The sequence below is a fragment of the Triturus cristatus genome, chromosome 5_2 (assembly GCF_964204655.1).
Source record: "Triturus cristatus chromosome 5_2, aTriCri1.1, whole genome shotgun sequence".
In the NCBI taxonomy this organism is placed as follows: domain Eukaryota; kingdom Metazoa; phylum Chordata; class Amphibia; order Caudata; family Salamandridae; genus Triturus; species Triturus cristatus.
Window position 1 is genome coordinate 732,750,327 of NC_140588.1, and position 13,492 is coordinate 732,763,818.

General features: G+C 47.1%; 1 protein-coding gene across 2 annotated transcripts in view; it reads right to left on the reverse strand.

The window, feature by feature from the left end:
- The window catches only part of TENT5D (terminal nucleotidyltransferase 5D), a 272,354-nt gene that overhangs the window by 204,634 nt on the left and 54,228 nt on the right, over nt 1–13,492 (reverse strand). The window lies entirely within an intron of this gene.

Sequence of the window (13,492 nt, forward strand, 5' to 3'; positions counted from 1 at the left end):
ACACTGGCTCGTAGACCTCAGAGAAATCCACCCGTGTTTTATGCAGTGTCAAAGATATTGAGTAAGAGATCATTTCCATAGCATGCATTGTGGAACAACTATCTCTTGGCACTAGTCACCACCATTACATATCAGAACGCTACAAAAGGGATTACAGAAACCCACTATGCTATATCCATCGAGCCAGGAACTGAAGGAAAATAGGATGGTTAGATTTAGATGAAGCAGTATCATTAATTACTTTACAGCAACCCATTGACTGAGAGTGCATAACATGTCTTAAAAGGTCCTTGCTTACCAGAGGATAAAACATTACACTATTAAGTAGCTTCTCTGGTTTTAATCAGAAGAGGTGTAGGAAGCTGGCTCTGTATATACTCTACCAAAGTACGGTATGGTGCGCACAGAGTCCAGCGGATCCCCAGAGGCTTTAGTAGATAATGCTAAAAGCTCTATTTGTCGCAATGTTGTCGGTCGAGCAGTTAGACTTATTAGAGGGCTGTGTTAAGTATTAGATGTACACACTCAGACAAGAAATGATTACACACTTAAAGACTGAATCCAAGACCAATTGCCTTGTATAAATAAAAGTTATTACTCTGTTAATTTATTTTAGAACCAAGAGTAACTCAGTTTGAGGTAAGTAACAGTTTTAAGAATAGCAATGCTTTTCAAATACAGCAGGTATTGTGTTGTAAAGGCATAGAAGGACTTTACAGGAGTCTTACAAATACTTTTCTAATGTCAATAAAACAGTAGCAAAGTAAGCAAATGTAAGAGATCGACAGTTAGTGCATTTAGGCAACAATGCCACGCCATCCTATGGAAGGAAAACAGTTATGTGCATTTTCCGGTAATTACTCGACTTACACATCCAGACTATGGGTGTTTAGACCAACACTGGGCAAGGGTCAGATCAAGGTAGGTACTGCACCACCAGTGGCACTAGGGCGGCCGGGTGCAGTGGTCACTGGGCCCAGTGTTAGTCAATGGATACTGGGGGCACCCACAAGAGGTGCTGATTGCAGGTAAGTACCCGCGATTTCAGGGTACAGGCCCTGGGTTTAAAGCAAGTACAGGGAGGGCCACAAAGACAGCACCAACCAAACACCACCAGTGGTACAGGGGTGGCCGAGTGCAGGGTGCAAATCAGAGTCAGATGCCCAATGCAAGTAAAGGGGAATCTTGGTTGCACAAAAAGGCTTCAGTCTCGGACCAAGAGGCTGGACGAAGGTGAACAACAGCTGAGCAGGTCAGTAGAGGTGTTGGGGATGCCGGGGCACAGCTGGCAGTGCTTCCCAGTGTCAGGGGCGGAGGATGCAGGGTTGCCTGCAGGTGTTGGATTTCCACTACCGGAGCCGGTTGCAGTCAGGGGAGCCATTCGTAAAGAGGCTGCAGGTGACTTCATGGAGTCCAGGAGTGGTCAGTCACTGATTGAGTCGAGGTCAGGTTCACTGGGGAGACTTCACTGAACAGGTGAACCATTCAGACTCGGTCTGTGGGCGTTGGGTGCTGAGTGAGCAGGAGACGCGGATCCGGCTGGATTCTGAGTCCTTGTAGTTGAATTCTTCCAGACAGAGCTGCTGTCCTCGGTAGATCTGGTCTTTGTTGAAGTGTGGCAGTCCTGCTCGGGTTTCTGGAAGTCGCTGGCCACAGGACAGGCATCGTCTTCTTCGCAGGTTCTTTAAGCTGGAGACAAGCCAGTAGGGCTGGGGTCAAGTCTGTAATCATCTTCAGGCTTTGATGCACGACGTCTTCTTCGTCCTTCTTCTTCGCAGGCTGCAGGAATCTGAGGATCATGGTTCAAGGGTGCCCATAAATACTGAATTTAGGGGTATTGCAGGTACTGGCAGATGGTAGTCAATGGGCTACTTGCCTTTAGGGTGACTACACCCTGTGTATGTGCCCTCCCTTTAGAGATGGATATCCCCTAACCAGATTGGCTAAAGTCCATCCATTCAAGATGGAGGATTTTCTAAGGAGGGGGTCACCTCGGTCCAGGACACCTTAGGGCAGGTCCTGGCAGAGAGGGGACACACCTCCTGTCTACTAATTTTCCCGGACACCTTTTTGTCAAAAGTGGGTCTTCTTCAGGGGGCGGGCATCTCCACTAGCTGGAGAGGCCCTGGATAGCATATCAAAGGGCAGAAAGCCTTTGCTGATCACCGCTCTGAATAATGTTCCTTCTTGGGGGTAGGTATGAAGTATCTCCACAAAAAGCAGGCTTTGTTTCTGACCCACGAGAGCACAAGGCTCCCACCTCAGGGGGTCAGAAACATGTCTGGAAGAGGCAGGCTGGTGCACACTAGTCAGCTACACACCAGAGAGTTGGTACTTTTTCAGGGGGCATCTCTAAGATGCTCACTGAGCGCATTTTACAATAAACTCAACACTGACATCAGTGTGGGCTTATTGTGCGGAGAAATTGGATACCAAACTTCTTAGCATTCAGTAAAGCCATCATGTAGCTGTGGAATTCGTCATGACACACTCCCTGCCCATGTACTCAATACGGCTACACTGCATTTACAATGTCTAAGAATGGAATTAGACATTGTAGGGGCATATTGCTCATGCAGCTATGCCCTCATCTGTGGTATAGTTCACCCTGCCTTAGGACTGTGAGACTTGCGAGAGGGGTGACTTCCATATGCCACAGGTAGTGTTTGTGGGTATGGCACAAAGGGATGTGTGCCATGTCGACTATTAGGTTTTGTCTGCACCAAAACACACAGTCTGCAATGGCAGTGTATATGTGTTAGATGAGGGGTCTCCGAGGTTGGCACAATTTGTTGCAGCCCTTTTAGACCCTCTCTTGTCACAAGGCCCTTGGTACCACTGGAATCTGTTACAAGGGACTTATATGTGGGCCAGAGGTGAGCCAATTGTGGAAACAAAGGTACACTTTTGGGAAAAGAACACAGATACTGAGGCCTGGTTAGCAGGGACCCAGTATGCACTCAGTCAAAGTTGCATCAGGTACCAGGCAGAAAGCGGGGGGTGGAGGGGTACTGCAAAAGAACCCCATTTTCCTACAAGAGATAGGACAAAAAACAACATCACTTGAGGTTTTGAGTGACTTCCTGAACTGGAGATAATTTGCTTGCTACTCATTTCCAAGAGGATAGCAATCCTGATCTGAGATCCGAAGGAAAACACTAATCACATCTTAGCTATTGTAGGCCCTGCTATGGTGCCTTTTGTCCTGAGGGAGTCAGTGGTTACTGGGCAGTACCTACAGCGAATAATGTCATTTATTACTGGTGTCCCAGAACTTCAGATACTCTCAAAGAATACCCAGGTACTACTTGTGTGCTCAATTCTTCAAGAATAACTAAGATGAGCAGTCAAACCTAATTCTAGTGAGACGTAATAGGTTTGGAACTCAGATAGTGTAAGACACACAAATCACACACAAAAAACTCAGTGTCCAGACAGAGCTTCTACCCTTGAGAAATATGGGCCTGATTTAATATTTAGTAGTCGGGCCGTCCTCCGCCAGGCTGATGGAGTAAATTACTCCATCACTCCGGCAGAAATACCGAATGGCAAATGTTGGAATGTCCGTCGGGTCTGCAGGCATTTCACTAATTGACAGAAACCACCATCTAGGTGGTTTCTGACAATGTATTGAAAATCTGCCGAACAGCTCCATCATGCGGTTCCTGCCAATATATTATAACTCTACTGTACAGTTCCATCATACACAATGGGGCCGTACGGCAAAGTTACAATTTTTTTTTTTATTTGCAAAAACAAAACCCCAAAGTGGTATTTTGTTTTTGAAAATAAAAAGACAATGTCTATGGCAAGGGGGCATTTTGAAGTTTTCAATGCCCCTTACCGTCAGGGTTTTTCTGGCAATGAGAGACAGTGAAAACTGATGTGTATATCTGCCTATCTAAATTAGGTGGGCAGGCATACAAGTCAGCCGCTGACCTCTTTACTCCATCAGCTTGTCGGAGGGGTGTGACCATTGTGAAAACGCAGTCTCTGTCATGGTTACACCAAGGATCCGCCCGCATTTAAATCAGGCTGGCAGACCATTATGTTGGCCGGAAGGGTACCCAGTTGCCGCTGCAACAGAGTACTCTTTACACAAACATAAGAATCAGGCCATTTGTCTTCATTTGGATACAGGAACTGTTAGGCCTTGGGCATAATAAATAAAGGCAGAAGTACATAGCACCTTCTGGGTGCAAGACAGAATCCCAAACAATTAGGTGTTGTAACTGCGAGTCCTCGATATAAAGCTAAAAATGAAGTTGTTTCGTGATAACCTCTACTTATCGAGATCAGTGTGGCTTCTTAATAGATTATTGCTCTGTCTTCAGGTAAACACCAAGACCTTTTAAGACTTATACATCACTACTCAGTCAATAGTTTGCATTAAAGTAACTAAATAGTCCAGCTTCATTGAAATCTAACCATTGTCCTATATTTTCTAAAGCTCCTGGTTCAACGAGGCCTCACAATGGAACTTAGCCAGCGCAGACAACATAAAAATAAACTGGGCACCAAACCACAAATTGGAGTGGGATGCTAGTGGGCAAACTGAAAGTGACTATTGTCACTAATTTTTGGATATCCAGTGACCGCTGCAGCTAAGCGCTCAGGCGATGTTATCCCAATTCAAGGGACCAGTAGAGAAGAATTTCAGAATGGCAACTAGCACTAGGGCATCAGGGTATGAACTGGTACCTCACAGTCAGCTCGCGGACATACTTTGGACATTAGTTTACATTTTATAAAAAAAAATCATTCATTCATAAGTGCCAGTGCTAAAAGGTGTAAATTATTTTCAATAACTAGAATTTAATGAATCCTGAGGCCCCACTGGACTAGTGACCACCTGTGGAGTAAAAGGGGAAAATGTCAATAGCATCTCTGAAACTTAAGTCATAGGATGAGAACTCAAAAGGGTTCCAGGCTCACCCTATCTCTGCCCAACTGAAACAACAAACTGTACAAATAACACATGTGTCTCTTTCGCTCAAGAGAGTAGTGGGCCTGACAAAGTTTAGGCACCAACAGACATATTCTGTCAATGACTAGGACATGTCTTTCTGGACATGAACATATTGGTCTGCTTCAAATGATCCATCTTGGTTATAGGTGCTAGTCACTCCTGTGCATACTCTCTTCCTAGAGTCATCCTTCAGGCAGGTCTTAGTGAGCTGGTCCTTGTGCTTGTCACCCAGACAATGGCAGCTCTTCTTCTCAATAGGCAGTCCAGCAGCTTTTTTGCCAAGCAACACATTAGTGAACTTGTCAAACATTCAAGGACTAGTTCTAGTCTCATAGGGAAAAGGAGAATGATGCCTGGTCAAACACTTTCTTTAGACTGGAATTACAGAGTTTCTTTTTAAGTCCAAAGTTAATACAAGGAGATGGCATTGGAGGCTCGGCTTCTTTCCTGTTCTGCGGGGAATGGATAGGGGTCCAGTATCAATCAGATGGTTTGCCACCATAGAAAATCACACTTCCAGCCAAACAGAAGAGGCTATATCTTCTTGGCGTTTCCAAACTGCGGGGGTGGGGGCGAAGAAGCACCAATTTATCAGACAGACGTGTATTGGAGAGGCTATGCTATACATTTGTAGCATATTTGAGCCCAACCAAATGATCAGGCAGATTTCAAATATAAAAACAGGGTTAAACTATGTCTGGGCAGATTTGGGAATTGATTTCAAGGAAGTTATATAGGTTGCCGGCAATTTGTGTTCTAGGTGTCTCTCCAAGCCTGTGGAATATGGATTCCACAATCCTTCCAGACAGTTACAGAGGGATATTGATGTGTGGAACGTGCTACATGCAGGTTGCCAGTATTGCATGACACCATGAAGGTGCATCTTGTGCAATACGTTTCCTTGAAGAGGACTTTATTAACACTCCTCAGACTCCAGAAGTACACACAAACACACCACAACAATGCACCACATGGCGAGCGCCGAGGCCACGCCCCCTCTCGGAGGCCACGCCCACTTTCAGCGCATTTAAATAGACGCTGTTCACGAGCGTCCTGCCCAGTCTTGCGAGTCCTCCTGAGGCGGAAGCCGGGAGCAGACCTTTAGCAATTTTACCCTGATTAATAGAGAGAATTGTGTGTATTTTACTCGTGTACTTGCTTTTTATAAAACCTACTTCACCTGCTCATTTCCGGTTCCCCGCGCAGCCGATTCATCGCTGCGGCGGGAGGTCACCGACCTTTGGACAATACTTCACGCCACTTTGGCGAGCGCCGAGGCCACGCCCCCTCTCGGAGGCCACGCCCACTTTCAGCGCATTTAAATGGACGCTGTTCACGAGCGTCCTGCCCAGTCTTGCGAGTCCTCCTGAGGCGGAAGCCGGGAGCAGACCTTTAGCAATTTTACCCTGATTAATAGAGAGAATTGTGTGTATTTTACTCGTGTACTTGCTTTTTATAAAACCTACTTCACCTGCTCATTTCCGGTTCCCCGCGCAGCCGATTCATCGCTGCGGCGGGAGGTCACCGACCTTTGGACAATACTTCACGCCACTTTGGCGAGCGCCGAGGCCACGCCCCCTTTCGGAGGCCACGCCCATGTTCCCCTTCCCTCAACTCCCATAAATCATGTGCCATTACCGGACGCGCAGCGGACGAGCGCAGCGGGCGCGCCGATTGCGCGCTGAAGGCGCGCTTAAGGCAAGCCCGTCTGCGCCCGTCCGCGACCAAACGCGCCTAGGGCCTAGGCCCCTTCTCCTGCCCGGCCCATTACAATATTCATCGGCACAGCTACTCGCTCTTCAAGCCAGCAGGCCCATTGAAGCCTCCCTGACCATCCATATCAAGAATCTGGGCATCACAGCCGCAGCAACTCCGATCGCCCCTCTCACTCCGCCCCTCCCTCCCCCCCTGCCCTCTCCTCCCCGTCCTAATCCCCCAGCCGGCCCCAGTCAGGTCCCACTTACCATATTCTACCTCAACACGCGGTCCGCGGTTAAGCATTGCCACGAACTGTCAGTTTTGCTTGATATCCATAAACCAGACCTCCTATTCCTTACGGAGACCTGGTTCCGCGACAGCTCCCTCCCTAATCTCCTTGCCTCCCTTCCAGCCACCTACTATGCCCTCCGGGCTGACCGCCCAATGGGTAAATCCGGAGGGGGTGTCGCCCTGATCGCCAGAAAGGATCTACCATTCCAACCTATCAGTTTTCCCTCGATAGGCACGGCCGACTTCTTAGTCGCTCGCTCTCTTTGTTACCATACTCCCCTCACCTGCCTTCTTATGTACCGCCCTCCTCAACCGTCGCCTACCTTTTTGGACGGATTTCAAGAACTTGTGGCCTCCCTAGCTGTAAACAATTCATCCGTCCTGCTCCTGGGTGATTTTAATTTCTGGCCTTCCGACCCAGCTGAATGCTCCACTTCCAAGGAATTTTCTGAAACCTTACGCTCTCTTAATTTCATCTCGCATATCAATACCCCAACCCATATTCATGGACACACGCTCGACCAAATCTGGTCTCTGAACTGCCCTATTTCTTCTCTGTCCATCTCTCCCTGCCCCTGGTCTGATCACTCATTGATCTCTTTCTCCTTTCAACTCGGACCGCCTATCAAGTCCTCGCACCCCAAAAACATCTGGGCCCGTTCCTGGGGGCGGGTAGACCTGGCTGCCTTAGCCTCCTCTCTCTCCTCCTCCTGCCCCGATCTGTCCGGCCTGCCCTCAGCGGATCAAGCTAATTCCATCAACTCGTGGCTACTCTTAGCCTGCGATTCCATCGCTCCCCTGAGGTGCATTTCCTCCAAACGGACTAATGATTCCAACCTGTGGTTCAATAACGATCTGAAGGCACAAAAACTAGCGGTCCGCCACGCAGAACGAGCATGGAGAAGACAGTACTGCCCTCAGCTTAAATCACACTACACTTCCCTTTTGCAGCAATATAAGAAATCCATACTGTCCACCAAAAAAGAGTACTTCTCCTCCAAAATCCTAGTTGCGGAGAACAAATCCAGAGAAATTTTTGCCATCATCAAGAAACTCGCATACTCTGATCGAACCACCCTTACACCCTCCCCCTCTCAACCTCTTTGTGATACCCTGAACTCCTACTTTTTGGACAAAATTGCGACAATCAGGGCCAATATTCCTCCCCCTTCCCCCTCTTTCCGAGTCCCTCCTTGTCCCCCGATAGACGCCCGCCTTCACTCATTCCCTCCTTTAACAGAAGATTCTTTCCTTTCCCTCCTCCCTCTGGTCAAATCTGGCTCCCCTCACGACCCTTGTCCTGCTCATATTCTTGCTCATGTCTTCACCAACTGTCCGCTACCCCCCCTCACCTTTCTTAACAGTTCCTTGGCCCAAGGCGTGGTCACCCCCGCTCTCAAATCTGCCATAATCCTGCCCATTCTAAAAAAACCTGGATCAGATCTTTCCGTCCCTGCTAACTACCGCCCCATCTCCCTCCTCCCCTTCCTAGGGAAAGTCCTGGAGCGGCATGTCACCAAAGCACTATCTTCCTACGTAGAAGCAAACCGAATCCTGGCGCCCCGTCAGGCCGGCTTTCGACCGGCTCACTCCACCGAGTCGGTCGTGCTTTCTGTACTGGACAACCTTAGAGAGGGAATGGACACTGGCATCCCCCAGGCCCTGGTGCTACTCGATCTCTCGGCCGCTTTCGACACGGTAGATCACTCCATCTTACTCTCCCGTGTCGGAGCGGCGGGGATCGGAGGCACCGCCTTGGTCTGGCTGTCCTCCTTTCTAAGCGGACGCACCCAGGCAGTTCGCCTGGGGGACTTCTGGGCTGAACCACGGAAGGTAGTGTGCGGGGTCCCCCAGGGCTCCTCCCTTTCCCCCCTACTGTTTAATTTGTATATAGCCCCCCTCATCTTTGCTCTTCAACAGATGGAGGTCTCCGTATACAATTATGCGGATGACCTCCAGCTCATTTTTTCTCTGTCTCACTCCCCTGACTCCAAATCCAAATTCCAATCCACCATGCTTTTCATCCGGGACTGGATGAATCACAACCACCTGAAACTAAATCCAGATAAGACAGAGCTTGTTCTGACAGGTGGTTGCTCCAGTCCCTGGTCCCCCCTCTTCTGGCCCTCCTCACTTGGTCCTCCCCCACCCCCTACCTCCTCCGTCAAAACCCTGGGCATAAAAATCAATGATCAACTCACTATGCACTCCCAGGTGAGCTCGGTGGTTTCCTCCTCTTTTCTATCTCTCCGCACTATCCGTAAAGTCTCCCGCTTCTTCTCCTTCACAGCCCTGAAACTTATTGTACTGGCCATGGTCATCTCCCGCTTGGATTATGCCAACGCTCTTTACCATGGCATGCCAGCCTATAGCGTACGTCGTCTCCAGCTGGTCCAAAACCAAGCGGCCCGCCTGGTATACAACCTGACGAAATCCCATCACGCCACTCCCCTTTTGAAATCCCTGCACTGGCTCCCTGTGCGCGAACGCTCCCTTTTTAAGGTGGGCTGTCTCGCCTTTCAGGCCCAGCTAGGCAGGTCCCCTGCTTTTATTTCCTCGGAGATCATACCTTATGTCCCCCCCAGGGAACTTCGTTCCTCTTCTCACCACCTACTCACAGTTCCTCGCTTCCGTCGTAAGAAATGGGGAGGGTCTAAATTCTCCACCCTCGCCCCTGTGTTCTGGAACTCCCTTCCGATGCAACTCAGAACTTCCAATCAATACCAGCCCTTTCGAAAGGCCTTAAAAACCTTTCTTTTTTCCAAAGCATTCCCCTCATAAATTCTCCTCATTTTCTCTCCCCGCCCCATGACCTCAGAGACTCTGCCTACTGTAGCGCCATGAAACCTTTGGGTGTACGTGCGCTGTATAAATATTTTAAAATTCAAATTAAAATTCAAATACATGAATTAAGCAGTAAGTGAGGGTCCAATTAAAAGGGTCTGGGTATATTTCCCACAAGGGGATCAACAGATTCTCATCAGGGGGCAATAGTAAAGAGTTTAGTACCCTTGCCCACCAACTATAAGTCTCATCAGAGCCTGGTAAGAAGAAAGTGTATTCCTCGATGGGGATGAGAGCATAGTATTTGTGTGTACTTCTGGGCCAACAGAGTCTTGAGCACTTATGGAGAAGCAGCATGAAATCATGACTCACTTTCAACGGACTTTAACATGTGAATACTTAAAGAGCATTCCTGAAAAGCACATCAGGCAGGGATCACAACCTATCGAGAAGTATGTATGCAGTATTTATATAGTGTGAACTGAGCCATAAGTCAGCAGAACACTGTACAGGGTCGAATGTTACGATAAGACAGTGTGCTGGGTGCTGATACTTTTGTCAGTATACTACTTTCATCAGAAATGTTTGGCTAAATTGGTATTCATTGGCAACCTTTTGCTGATTTGCATGGGCAGTCAACATGGAAACAAGGTAGAGACTTCCCCTCTAATTAACTACTGTCAGCAACAGTTTATACTTGAGCGTAATTCAGACACCCTCACTGGAAGATTACGCATGTTTTTGTTTTTAATTAAGAGTGGGACCGTTCTTATTAAAACTTGTTATTTAGGATCTCCACTACTTACTTTTAATACACTCAGTCTCACACGCACTTCACTATAGGGCCCTCACTTGCACTCACCAACCGGCAATGAATGGAATAAAGATCTCCACTAAAAGGCGCCTTTAAGGTCGCCGATCGGGGATTGCAGCGCCGCCCCGATTCGGAGCAGACCTGATGATGATACTTGACCTCTGAGCCACCTGCTGACGATACATGACAGCGAGTCTGCCGGATGTGTGAGGGTCTTTTTCCTTAAGGAGGGTTCTCCTCCTGACTCATACAAGTTCATAACCTTTGACAGCCTCTGTAGGAACAGCATACCCTTATTCATTTAGCAACAGTTTATACACACCACTGATGGGCTTTAAAAAGGCGATATCTCGTCTATCTTGTGTAATGAGGTTTGAAGCGTTAATACTATGACAAAATGCTAAACTTTACAACATCGGCATCGATGTATGATTTATCAGCTAAATCCATGGATATGCATGCAACCAGCTATATTATTCACCATATGGCAGTAATTATCCATGTGGTATTTAACCCCAGACGTAATTGCATAAAGCTGGAGGTAAATCAGAATGCAGGAAGCTGTTATCCCAGAAGACAATTAGTCTCCAGGGAGCTTACATTTACTGCTGTCTGTATTTTGTACTAAATGAAGACTAGGTCTTTTAGTAAATACATTTACACACATTTTTTAATTAGCCATTTGCCCCTACTATATTTACTTTTGGAATAAAACCACTTGCCACCTTCTAAACTCTTGAATTAAGAATGTGAGATTAATTTGAAAAGCTACGGTAGGGATGTGGCCAGGCAGATGATATGGCAGGCATGATCTTAGTGAGTTCCTAATCCTGAATAAAAGATCGAGCAGCAACACCTAGATGAAATCATCAACCCTCTCTCTGTGATACGCAGTGTAGAAGAACAAGCAGGAAACTGTGGTCATTTTCATATGCTGGAAAGAGGACATGAGGCCTAAATTGATGGTGGCGAAGACTTCCCTCCTTTTCCCAAGGGATATGATCAATGCACAAGGTTAGAATCAAGATGGTTGCCTGCGTCCTGAGGCGAACTTGTAGGTCCATAGGTGGCTGGATTTAACTGTGGATACTTGAGCAACCGCTTGGTGTGCTGAAATGCCCACGGTCAGTGCCCATGGTATGCTTCACTGAGGTAACTCTGGCAGTGTACAGGTAGCTTGGACTGTTAAAGGAGGTCGACATTTAGGGAACTAAGTGGAGAGCTCTGGGTTATTGTAACAGCTCCTGATACCGGACATGGAACCTGTGGGTGTAGGCTACTTCAGTCTTTTCTGCGTGGATGGTGAATATACCGGGCTAGAATGAAACAACTGCGGACAAAAAGGGACAAACAAATTTTATTTGACCTGTGCAGCACGGATAGCTCTACCTCTCCCCTGGCCACAAAATTTTAAACTGTGAATAATTTGGGGAAGCAATGGAGGTCTCTGTGGCTTTGGGAAAAAAAATGAAGAGTGTCATCAAAGCTGGATCATCTGTTGACCAAAGACATTGCAGTTTTGAGGTCAAAATGCACAGACCAACAGAAAGAGTGTTTGCAGTTTTCACAGAGTGCGGCTTGTTGCATTTAATCTGTTTTTGCAATACAAAGTAGCAGAAACAGATGTCTTCATTCCATTGATGTTTTGGAATGTTTTACACAGCCTCTTTTCTTATTAGGGTGAAAAGCTTTGAACCTTTTCGCTATTGGTGTATTTCTTCTGTACAACATTAATCACTCATCTGTCATTTATTATACTTTGGAGACGAGTTTGAGTTACAGTTCTTGTTACATAGAGGTTTTCCAAATATTAGGAGGGCTGGTATGCCCCTGTCCCCATGGTCTTGTGTCTTTGTCTTTCCTGAATATATTGAGTATGCTGGCACTCTTGCAAAATTGTGTGTGAACTTGCTAATGGCAGAATCCTCTCACCATTCTCCTGTACCGTATCCTAGCGACTTCTTTCCGTTTTGTAAGCATGACGTTCTGAGGGTGTCAGATTTAGATTTCATCTTCTATATCTCATCGTCCAGATGGGATATACAAAGGGAGGTCCATTAAAAAAAAGAGATCTAGTGCTTTCTGAACCTAAGAGACAGGGACAGAACTAGTGCAACGTGAAGACTCCATGTCAGCATCCGTGTATGCAATGATTTGCACATCATTTGCTGTGCTAATAATATGCTACAGAACACATTCTTTCCTTCAAAATTGCCTTACAATATTGCTTTTTATCATTTGGAGGTAGGTTTGTGGACATTTCAGGCCTCAGGGATATAAGTACGATGGACCATGAAGCCAAAAAACGTGCTGCCATTGCTATGGCATCTTGAGATTGCTGAAGAAGGTTCTCAACCTTCTCCCTTTCACAGCCAAAAGAGGGTTTTTTCAGACCCTCATGTTATCACGTATTAATTATGAGAATGCCTTGTATCATGGTTCTCCCCGCTATGTGGTCAGAAGGTTGCAGACCATGCAGAATGCTTCTCCGCTGTTTCTGATGAACATCCCTAAGCATTAGTCTGTCACCAGGGCTCTTAGAGACCCCCACTGGCTTCCGGTGGAATGCCAAGTGCAGTTCAAGACCCTAAGCATTATGCACAGGGCAATCAATAAAAAAGGCCCCTCAATGTTAAAACCTTTAGCCTCCCCATATTTGCCTGGGAGACCTCTTAGATCCTCTTTAGTTCATCTACTGAAGGTCCCTGGGATCCGTAGAGCCCGATAGGGTGGCAGAGTCACTTGCTTTTTGGCACTTAAACTTTGGAATACGCTACCTCTGAAACTGCACCTACTGGACCACAAACTTCCCCAAAGCCTTGAAGATCTAGCTGTTCTGCAACTAATTCCCTTACAGCTACTGACAACTTATGGTGTCTGTTGCAGCGCTGAGAGGGCTCCGGGTAGCCCCTCACCATTTAAAAACTCCAGAATAG